This window comes from Etheostoma cragini, chromosome 1, assembly GCF_013103735.1.
Source record: "Etheostoma cragini isolate CJK2018 chromosome 1, CSU_Ecrag_1.0, whole genome shotgun sequence".
In the NCBI taxonomy this organism is placed as follows: Eukaryota; Metazoa; Chordata; class Actinopteri; order Perciformes; family Percidae; genus Etheostoma; species Etheostoma cragini.
In genome coordinates, this window is record NC_048407.1 from 5,677,877 (window position 1) to 5,689,350 (window position 11,474).

The 11,474-nt window shown below is 39.1% G+C and overlaps 1 long non-coding RNA gene across 1 annotated transcript; it reads left to right on the top strand.

Annotated features, from left to right (window-relative positions):
• The first annotated feature begins 6,052 nt into the window (after window positions 1-6,052).
• LOC117942726 lies at window positions 6,053-6,454 on the top strand. The gene is made up of 2 exons (XR_004656208.1): window positions 6,053-6,121; window positions 6,315-6,454. It is a non-coding gene; the product is annotated as an uncharacterized LOC117942726 (long non-coding RNA).
• Window positions 6,455-11,474: the final 5,020 nt, after the last annotated feature.

Consider the following 11,474-nt stretch of genomic DNA (forward strand, 5'->3'; position numbering starts at 1 on the left):
TAGCATATTATTTAAGCAGTTGCACATTTTTGTTCCCCCATCCTGTACATATTCAAATATATTTGTCTTTTTACTTTATACGTCTTATTTCATGTATATTGTATGTATATTTTTCCTAGCATTTCATTTATATTTATATTTTGTGCTTTATGACTGATTTTGCTGCTGTAACACAGGAATTTCCCATTTTTCTTGGGATCAATAAATGTAAATATTTTTATTTATTTTACCTTTATTTAACCAGAAAGAAAAACTCATTGAGATTAAAAATCTCTTTTCCAAGAGTGTCCTGGCCAAGATAAGCAGCAGCACAAACAACAAGGTTGCAGACATATAACAAATAACATATATCATGAACATAAAACATGAAACACTTTATGCTGTTAATAAATAATGAGTAACAAGGTCATAAAATATCTAAATTTCAACAATATTGAATAAAAACAAGGATCGTCAGAATAATCAATCCTAACATCTACAGCCAGTGTGTTCAGCCTTCATGTCATTTAAAAGTACTTTAAAAGCGGCCAGTGAAACCATCTCCTGAAGATTCAGGACAATTTGCAGCTGATTCCAAGCATAGGGGGCCGCGTACTTAAACGCCCCTTTTCCTATTCAGTCCGGACTTGAGGGACAGATAACAGTAATGAATCACCAGAACGAAGACAATATCTTCCTGTACCTTTCTTTAAGACGTAGGTTTGAAGGTATCGGGGAAGCGGACCAAGCATAGCCTTATAAATTAGAGTGTACCAATGATTAAGTCTACGGGTGAACATTGCAGGCCAACCAACCCGATCATACAATGAACAGTGATGAGTAAGGGCTCTAAAGTTAGTAATGAACCTAAGAGCTCCGTGGTAAACAGTATCCAGAAGTTTCAAGCTTTGAGTTGACGAATGCATGTATATAAAATCGCCATAATCCAGCACTGACATAAAAGTTGCAGCAACAAGTCTCTTTTTGGCCTCAAAGGAAAAACATGACTTGTTTCTAGAATAAAAACCAGCTTCAGCTTCAGTTTTTTCACCAACTTCTGAATGTGAGGTTTAAAAGAAAAAGAATCATTAATTAGGATACCAAGATACTTGTATAGAGATACGTACTCAATCTCGGAGCCCTGAGAAGTAACGATGGGAGGGAGGTTCCGTGACTTTGATTTTGCACCGGAAAACAACATGAGTTTTGTTTTGTCGTCATTCAAAACAAGTTTTAAATCAAACAAGGTACGTTGTACAGTATCAAAAGCCTCTGTCTATCTATCTATCTATCTATAAGTGTAACCATTGCACAAAATTTGCCCAACTTGCTAAGAAAATGGGATTACAGGGCTTTTTCCGACTGAAGCTAAGTGGATACAACACCTAATTTTTCACCTAAGTATTTACCAGTACGAGCCGTTTGATACTTTCTTTGTGTGTTGCATTGTGTTGACTAAAACCAGCAAATAAGCAGGATTACTAATGATGTTAGAAAACCTAAAGACAAAACGCTACATCTATTAATCCTATCGTAATCAGCTTTACAAAAGCAAGTTTGTCCACTTCACTGTAGAATATTTGGTTCTTATTTACTTTGGTTGTCAAAGAAACAGGAGGCTACTAACGTTATTAGTAATCCTGCTTATTTGTGGGTTTAAAAAAGTAAGAGTTTTAGAGTGCATTGTAAGGTAAGTATTATATTTATTGTTTAACAATTAAATTCATTATTTCTGTTGAGGGTTAGGTTGGATCCAGACACAGAAACAAACACAGGCGCTGATGAAAAGGTAAAGAAAAGGTTTAATCCAACAAAACTCAGATGAGGTACAGGTGATGGTGGAGTGGTAAATGGGAGTTGCAACAGAGCAGGTCTGGGGAGGCTGCACAGGCTTACGGCGGAACACGAGAACTGTGACGAGACAAAGAAACAAAGTAAGTCAGCTATTAAAGTTAGAGAGCAACGTGTAATATGTGACTGGCCTAGTTACCACTTAGGGGTTTGCAACAAACTGGCGCTGAAGAGGGCATCAGCCCGGGTTTAAATACAGCAGTGGTGGTGATGATGATGATGGGATGTAGCTGTGCAGATAGATGGAAGGATAATGAGTGGCCACGCCTCTAGACCCAGTTCCTCGTAGGACGCCCTCTTGTGGACAACAGACAACACAGACAGACACACAGGGAGAAGGGAGACTGGAACACAAAAGGCAGCAGAACCACAACAATTTCAGGGTCCAGCCCACCATCTAGCAGCAGTAAAAGAAAATGAAGAATGAAAGAATGAAAGAATGAAAACTTCCTGCCAAGCATTGTTTGGATTATGAAAGATATAATCAAAAATGGCCAATAAGGTTTCAAATCTTAGACAATGTATCAAGGCCACAGCAGTGACAGGATCAAGAAATCTAAAACCTTTAACAGTACATTGCTTAACACATCCATGGTATATTGTCTAAAAAGGCAACTAGCTATCGGGAGCTGCTGAGGGAAGCCCCAGTCTGCCTGATGTTACCATAGTACCAACTACGTTCCAAAGGTTTCCCAATTGTTGGATCCTTCTCCTATGGTTTATCCTGTTTATTTTTGAATCAGAAAAAATACACAAAAACTAGTTCTGTTACTATTTATTATTTTCATACATTTATACATTTTAAAAAAAAAAATGTATTTTGATCAAACTTGGCGGGATGGGCCAGTGAGTAAAGTGGGCCAGTGCCACCCTGGCCCATTGCTGACTATGCGCCTGCGTTGTACTAGAACGCGTACTTTTGGCAGAATTGTTTGCTTGTCTTTATTGCTTATAGCACAAACTTGTTATAGGGGTGCAACGAACAAGCGCCTTTTTAATTGGTTGCGAAATTCCAGCAATACTGGATGGGAGTGAGTATTTCTTTTGAGTGCAAATATCATTGCCTTTATGGCTTTGGAAGGGTTGTAGCCTGATGGTCTCCGTCCATAATGATTAATATCTGATTGAAGTAGCAAAGTTGCGTGCCACTCTTTCTAATATCTTTGTTGTTGCCCAGAGACTTTGTGACCACTTCTGGCCCAGCAAACAGGCCAAAAAGAAGTGGAACAACCTTAAAGACAAACACCAGGTAATCTGGCTGTCTGTTACCTGTTTTTTCCACTTTGTATGATGTACTAAAATAACCTTAAGATTCCTTTTATAAAGAAATACTTAGGTTTAGTTTGACTAGGCCATAAACTGTTGTGTTCAGAATAAAAACAGTGTGTTTAAAACAGTGAATACCGCTCAAAATCCTTAGAATAGATTTTAATTAAATTCAAAATCAAAACATGACCAAAATTGATCACAATTGTGAAAAAGGAATATTACGCAGTTCAAATAAAATTAGCATTTTTCTTCACTAACTCAAACATTTAGTTTATAAACTGAAAAATGTATCTTTGCTTCACATCTGTGTTGCATGTCAACCAACTTCTGGCACATGTAACAATTCAACTACATTCCACATTTCCTCTACATTACTGGGTTTCATAAACAGCATTTTTGGTGGCACCCCACAAGTGTTGAGGTCCGGGGACTTGGCTGGCCACTCCATAACATCAATCTTGTTCATCTGGAACCAAGACTTTGCTCGCTTACGGGTGTGTATTAAGTCATTGTCTTGTTGAAAGACCCATTTCAAAGGCATTTCCTCTTCAGCATAAGGCTACATGACCTCAAGTATTTTGATGTATTGAAACTGATCCATGATCCCTGGTATGTGATAAATACCCCAACACCACAGTATGAGAAACGTCCCCATAACACGATGTTTGCACCACCATGCTTTACTGTCTTCATAGTGTACTGTGGTATGAATTCAGTGCATGGGGGTTGTCGGACAAACTGTCTGCAGCCCCTGGACCCAAAAAGAACAATTTAGCTCTAATCAGTCCAGAGAATGTTGCACCATTTCTACTTTGGCCAGTCAATGTGTCCTTTAGCAAATTTCAACCTACTCAGTACATTTAGTCTTTTTTCAGCTATGGGACTTTGCAGGGGGGGGGGGGGGGGGGGGGGGGGGGGGGGGGGGGGGGGCTCTAGCTAATAGCTTTGCTTCTCATTGTCTTCTTCTGATTGTAAAAGTACTTACAGGTAACTTCAAGTCTTCTTTGATTTTCCTGGAGCTAATCATTGGTTGAGCCTTTGCCGTTTTTGGCTATTCTTCCATCCATTCGAATGGTTTTCTCCCCACATCGTTCAAGCTATTGATACCATTTTCAAGGCATTTGAAATAATTTTAGCTGAGCATCCTATACTTTTTTGCACTCTTTCATATATTTTCCCCTCTCCAATAAAGTTTTTAGTCAAAGTCTGCTGTTCCTCAGAGCAATGTCTGGAACGACCTTTTTGCTGAGTAGGTCAGTGTGAAATGCACTATAACCAGCATGCACGACATTTGCTTCCTTCCTTCCTTAAATATGGGCCACAATTGACTCCGTTTGTTTTACAGAATCAATAACCTCACTAATTTAACACAACACTGCTGTTACTTTGAACGTGCCTTCTAATGTGCAGCAAGCATGTCATGACTGTTGTTTTTTTATGACTGTATAACACTTACTAGTACATTTTTTGCCATGTAGAAATATCACTTCTACCAAAAAATATGATTTATGAGGTTAGTGATGTTGGACTGCTATTATTTTGAACACACATGAAAAAACATATGCAATGGCCATCGAAATAAAGTGTTCTTTGGGATTGTGAATGCATTCAAACAATCAGTTTCACAGTGATGTAAATAAAACCCTGTTTTCAGGAGCTTAGGGACCCATCAACAAGCAAAGGGGTGGAGCCTGGTAGTGTGACTGCTGCCACCTGGCACTGGCACAGTGTAATGGATGCTGCATTCAATTAGTGTGTGAATTTGCTTTCCCGCTCCACTCGATGGACAGACACACTTCCTCAGCTTAGAATTACAGCGAGAACTGTTAAAAAGAACACTACCTTGCCATCCTCTCCACCCGACTGAACACACTTTATTTATGGGCTGAAATATGTGCCAACAGAAAAAGAATTTAAATCATTTATATTTGAATAGCTAAACTTGAATAATTGCATTGAAAAAATAATTTGAAATGTTATTGTTTAATTTGAATAACTGCATTTAAAAACTGAATCGGAATAGTATAGTTTGAAATTGAATTTATTCGTTTGGAACTGAAATCCAATAAAATATGATCTCTATACAGTATATCTTCACATATAGTTCTCACAATTCAAATTAAGTTCACAAAATTCAATTTCAAGTTACTGTCAAAGTCAAGGATCCTTCTTTAGTAGGACTGGTCCTTCCACGTCAGGTCCTACAGAAGCTAGGCCAGGTTCCTCTGTTGAATTTGGAGAACAAGAAAATGGAACAGGATAGAAAGTGCACGTCATTTGTTCACACTGCATTTCTAAACACTGGATGAAATGGTTGTGGAACTGTGCTGTTCAATTTTTTTGTTGAGATGGAGAATGTGAATCAGCGTCACTGTGCTTGCAGGAGGACAATCTACTGTTGGCAACTTTGCCTGCAACGTGCCATGGTAGGTAACATTACCCACACAAATAGGCTATTAAGTAAGCAATAGTCACTATCTCTTATTTATCCCCTATTAATAAATTGAAAACTTGTGAGAGTTCATGCTTGTAGTTGTCATAACACTTACTGGTAAGGAGAATTGCATTAAGTAATCTTAATAACATTAAGCTTACAGTAGCTAAAAGTTTACATGACATTGTAATATACTGTATACATGACACATTAGCTCATTGTTCAGTGGCTTCTGGCTTTCAAACAAATGCAAAATATGATCAGCAACTACAACAAGGCAAACGCTACCAGCTAATGAGCTACCACATGATATATAGTAATTTGCAATAGATGCATAGTACTGTAGACACACAAGCTTCAACAAACATGAAAAGTCATAACAAATCCATTGATAAACACCCACTAACACAGTAAAGGTGGGTGTTAGAGTGTTAAATGGTCAACAGTTGTCAGTTAAGACCATGATGAAGAAACAAAACCACTACAAAGTTACACAAAGTACCTTTATGTTACAGTATACTTAACAACACTTGTGATTCAATTCTAATTTTACCAGTACAGGTTGGATAACTACTTGACTAACCTAATGTTACCAGGACAGGTTGGATGACTACCGGAATAACCTAATGATACCAGGACAGGTTGGATAACTACCGGACTAACCAAATGTTACTGGGACAGTTTGGATAACTACTGGACTAACCAGATGTTACCGTGACATCTTGGATAACTACTGGACTAACCTAATGTTACCGGGACAGGTTGGATGACTAACCTAAAGCTTTCTCCTTCTGTCTGCAGTCTTGAAGCAACACCATCATTTGGAGCTGAGTCTGATCGCCCTTCGTGTTGAATATACTTGTGGGTACAGTATTTGGTAGTGTTTGAATAAATGTTCTAATGAAGATACACATATTGTTATGTCTTTCTAGAGCTTGTATACCTAATGAGTTATTATTAAAACAGGTAAGATCTGAATGGAATTATTCCGTTAGAAGCTTCCTGTGTCCAGGTCATAAATTGATTGAAAAACAGACATTGAAAAACTGTTTATATTGTACACACACCTAAAAACTTAAAGACAAAGCAGTTAATTTAATGCATTTATTTTTTTAATGCCAATCTCTAATATAGCAAAGAATCTATTCAACATCCGGCTTTGTCCTCGGTCTCCCTGCTCTTTTGTCTTTTGCTTTCCCTCCCCTTCTCCTCATCTCTCCCTTCTAGTGATGCTAGTGCAGCGCCTGGCCCTGGTTTATCCTCTTGGATCGGGGCAATCAGACTGCTGCAGACTGCCCTAATTCCTCATCCATGTTGACCAACAAGGGCCAAGTTGCTGCTGGGGCTTTCATCCCCAGTGACCGCCTCCATCTGTCAGTAGTCCCTGTTAAAAGACAGAAAACACAAGAAACAGATGTTTATTGTTACATTATTGTAGCACATTAACGGTGATAACAAATGTACAGTAAACACTACAGATACTTACATTTAAATGATTTTTGCACCGTCAGCGATTTCACTTCAATTATGCTTCACTCCGCTTACGTCCGCCATTGTTTCATTTTTTTAAGCCGGCAAAGCCAAGCGCATAGGATTGTGGCTGATGTGGGAGCGCAAAAGATACACATTGATCTGCGCTCGATTGCTTTTCCTTCATCCCGGTCTGTCACAGTAACTTGAAATTGAATCATGTGAACTGAATTTGTAAGTATAAAAAGAGTTTTCATTGATGATCATATTAAATTGGATATCACTTCAAAACAAATACATTACATTTCCAACTACACTATTCAGATTCAGTTTTTCAATGCAATGATTCAAATTAAACAATACAATTTAACAAATAACCATCCAGAACAAATTACCTATCCAGCGGAAATAAAGCGATCATGGCGTCACTTTTCAGCCCCTTGAGGTCTTTCATTTGTCACAATGCTGGAAAGCCTTATTGTCCGCAGCGGGCCAGTCACTCCGCGATCTCCTGATCCTCTACCGCCTACTCACTCTCCGATATTGGTTGTGTCTCTAGTACGACAGACACGCTGTGAATGATTTGTGATCTTTCCCTCTAGCTGGTAATCTAAATTACTGCAGTTGGGGGCTCTACGCAGCGCCACACAGCTTCTAACTTCTAAATTCCTCCCTCTCACAAAGAAAATGACCCACAGTCATTGAATCAATGTTGAATGTTGATTCTTCATCATGTTGCACCCTCTTATCATTGAAACGTTTAAATCATACCTAGAGATCAACAGGATTTCAATGGTATTCAATTACAATGGCTATTGAAACAATGTTGAAATCCCACCATATCTCAACACAACGTCAATGGTATTTTAGTAAAGGCCTACCACAGGTTTAATCTAAAAAGGTATACATTAATATATTTAAACAGTATTAGGCTATGTTTATCCTGCTTTATTGATAGCCAGGATGGGCTATGAGCAAAATACAGAAACTATGCCAATAAGGGCTATTTTTAGGCTAGACTTTCTAACACAAATGACAACCCGCGCATTAAAAAAAATAATTAAACAATCGTTTTTTTAAATACTTTTTTCTTTTAACATGTTACAACTGCTGCAGAGTCAGTTGTCCAGCTCCTCTTGCCCGGTCTGGGGCGTAGCGCACCCACTTCTGAACAGCTTTTGAAAATTCATAGGTATTTGCTGTGCTAAGTCGTTAAGTCAAGGCATCTAAAATAGATCACAATAATCAAAAGTACATTTTAGTTTAACATTAGCAGTATTTGAATTCCGCCTGTGAAGGATATAAACTTGATAACCATGTAGAATTGTGTGTGTGTGTGTGTGTGTGTGTGTGTGGCATTGCTATTATCCTTTCCTCACGAATGCTTCACACCCAAGTCCTACAATATTTAATAGCCTAATTTCATTTGAGCTCTACCGCTGCCCATGTTTTCCCTTCATGCCATTCATCTGAAAGAACAATGTCACCATAGAACCACGCCACTCTCTTCTCTGAATCACATGTTTAGGTATGATCACCCTTTGATTGGCGCTAGCTTCACTGTTAAATACTGTATGTGTGCTGGATGCTGGTTGGATACTTTTCCACTGTGGTCTGAAGCGTCACTGAGTTAATTTGTGGCAGAATGGACACCACAACAAACTTCACATCTGGAAACATTAACTGGTAAGTCTAAAGCCTAATAGGCAAATGTAGCCATTTTTAACATCAATTTGGAAAGGTCTGACAAATAGCCTAGTTTAGGATGAAATTATTTGACAAACACGTAGGCTAGGCTACCACTTTTATGGCATAAGGCTCCAATTTGAGTAGAGTGCTATTCCCTTCTCAGCAGAGACATACAATTATTTCTTTTTTTTCTGAAATGTGTCTATCCAGTGTTATACAAAGACAAACTACGGAAAAGTGAACTGGCCCAGGAGCAGGCTTCACTAATTCCCTTTTTTGTTTAAAGGCCAATACACACCAGTGGTCTGTCAAACTACTTGTCGAGTTGTGCTACCATTAGTTGCACCTTGACATAGTCAAGACCCAGTCGCACATAAACAGTAAATGGTTTGGTAAATTTACTAGACTGTTGTAACTGTTCTATTATTTGCCTTTAACCACTTAGTCATTATAGTCGTTATATCCACATTACTTATGTATTATATTTATAATGTCATTGTGTAGGCTTAAATATTTCTCCGTATTGCCCAGCCCTACTTTTGGGGCAGCTGATTAATTGAGGGCATAATGTTTACTGAAAGCACTGCATTCATACTTAACCACAATGACTTACCAAAAAGTGCCATTTGCTTAAAGGACCGCTTCTGTTTGGTAACATCCTTCATTTTCTTGCTAGTCCAGTTTAGGCCTGAGGCCAGCTCGTTTGTCATGCTGTATGCCAGCATGCGCCGGACCCTGATCTCAAGGGTGGTCCCCCTAATAACTGCGAAGTGGGCCACCTATCAAAATAAAAAGAAAACCATTTAAAAAAGTTATTTTTCAAAAGATGATTACATTCAAAACTTGAAAGTGTTTGCATCCATGTGTGGGATGACATTAAACACTGAGCACGGTTCTCCAAACGGTACGTGTTTTTCCGCAACGTGTTTTCATGAATTGTTTTTTATGAATTGCAAGCATTAAATCGTCACCAACACGGTCATGCAGCACATCTTTAGAAAGCTTAAAGTCTTGTGATTCCATCAAGCCCCCGCACAAAGGATAAGGTGACTTACAGCGGTTATAATCACGTTATGAAGTTAAGAAACACTGCACCGTTTCTGTCTAAATCGAGCGTGCATCCCTACCTTTGACCTCGTGTCTTTATCCATAAGATATTCATAAACGTTGATTTCCTAAATCGCAAACACTCCAAGGAATTAGAATATCCAAGCCTTGTAATCCATAATTCTGGCCAAGTTTCGACGTTCAGAAATCTAGCATCATTTCTAGGTTCATAGAAATGATGCTAGGTTCATAGGTTAAATCTATTGCCAGGAATTAGAAATAGCTTTGGGTTGAGTGCAAAACTTTGCAATCCTTCATTTTGCAATGTAAAAAGCATAAAATACAGAAACGGTCAACACAATTTCACATATACACAAGGGAGGTTAAATGCTATAGGTAGAGGATTGAACCTATCAACCAATCAATAACCAATCACAATATTTAATGCACAATTAGTTTTTAACTGTTAATAATAATAATACATTTTATTTAAAGGCGCCTTTCACGGCACTCAAGGACGCCGCACAGGGTATTCCTATATTAAAAACAGCAAAACAAATACTATACATAATAAAACAGCAAAACAAATACTATACAACAAAACAACGGAAAAGGCAGCGCAATAGACATTTAAGTAGACTAGGCAGTTTTAAACAGATGTGTTTTGAGTTGAGACATTAAATGGGGGGGGGGGGGGGGGGGGGGGGGGTTGAATCAATGTCCAGCTGAATGCTCTGCCCCCCATGGTGGTGATACGGGCGGAGGGGACAGAGAGGTGTGTGGAGGACAAGGATCTGAGGGAGCAGGAGGGAGTGGGACGCTGAAGGAGATCGGACAAATATGGGGGTGCCAGGTTGTGGATGGCCTTGATTGCTAACAGGAGGACTTTGAATTTGATACGGAACTGGACCGGGAGCCAGTGGAGCTGTTGGAAGACAGGAGTCATGTGGTGATTGAAAGGGGGGTAGCTGAATTCTGGACCATTGAAGTTTATGGCGGGATTTGTGAGCGGGACCGAAGAGGAGAGAGTTTCAAAAATCGAGACGGAAGTGACGAGACTGTGGACAAGGATGGCAGCAGTGTGGGGGGTAAGGGAGGGGCAGAGGCGATAGATGTTACATAGGTGGAAGTAGGTAGACCGGGTAATGTTATTGATATGGGTCTGAAAGGATAATGTGCTGTCAAGGATGACACCCAGACTCTTAGGCTGGATCCCATTTCTCCGTCTTACCCCTACCCCTTGGCCCTAGGGGTAGGTGTAAGGGGTGAAAACATACCCCTATGAAATGGGACACCACTTGGTGACATCCACATACAGTATTGCTCACCAACTTCCAAGATGCCGTCTCTGTTGATTGTGTGGGTTTGGACAACAGTTTGTGTTATATATTTTATAGTTATTTTAGGTTCACTTTGGAAGTGCAGAGGAAGATGTTCTTATCTGTGTAGTACTTAGGTCTGTTTGCAATACAAATGTGTATACACATGCATCATGTTTACATATACATACATATACACCCTGTATACATGGTGTGTTGTATATCTGTTTCAGTTATGACCGTTTTGAATGTCATTGATGTTCACAAAAACATTTTGTTGACAAAAATCTGTCTTTATTGAGGAGAACCTTGATTTTATTACGGTTTGAGGAAGTTTTGGGTGAGACAGGTTTTTATTTCATGTAATCTGTAAAGGAGGGGGAGGGGAGTGGACAAGGGTTTGGTGGAGAGGTAGA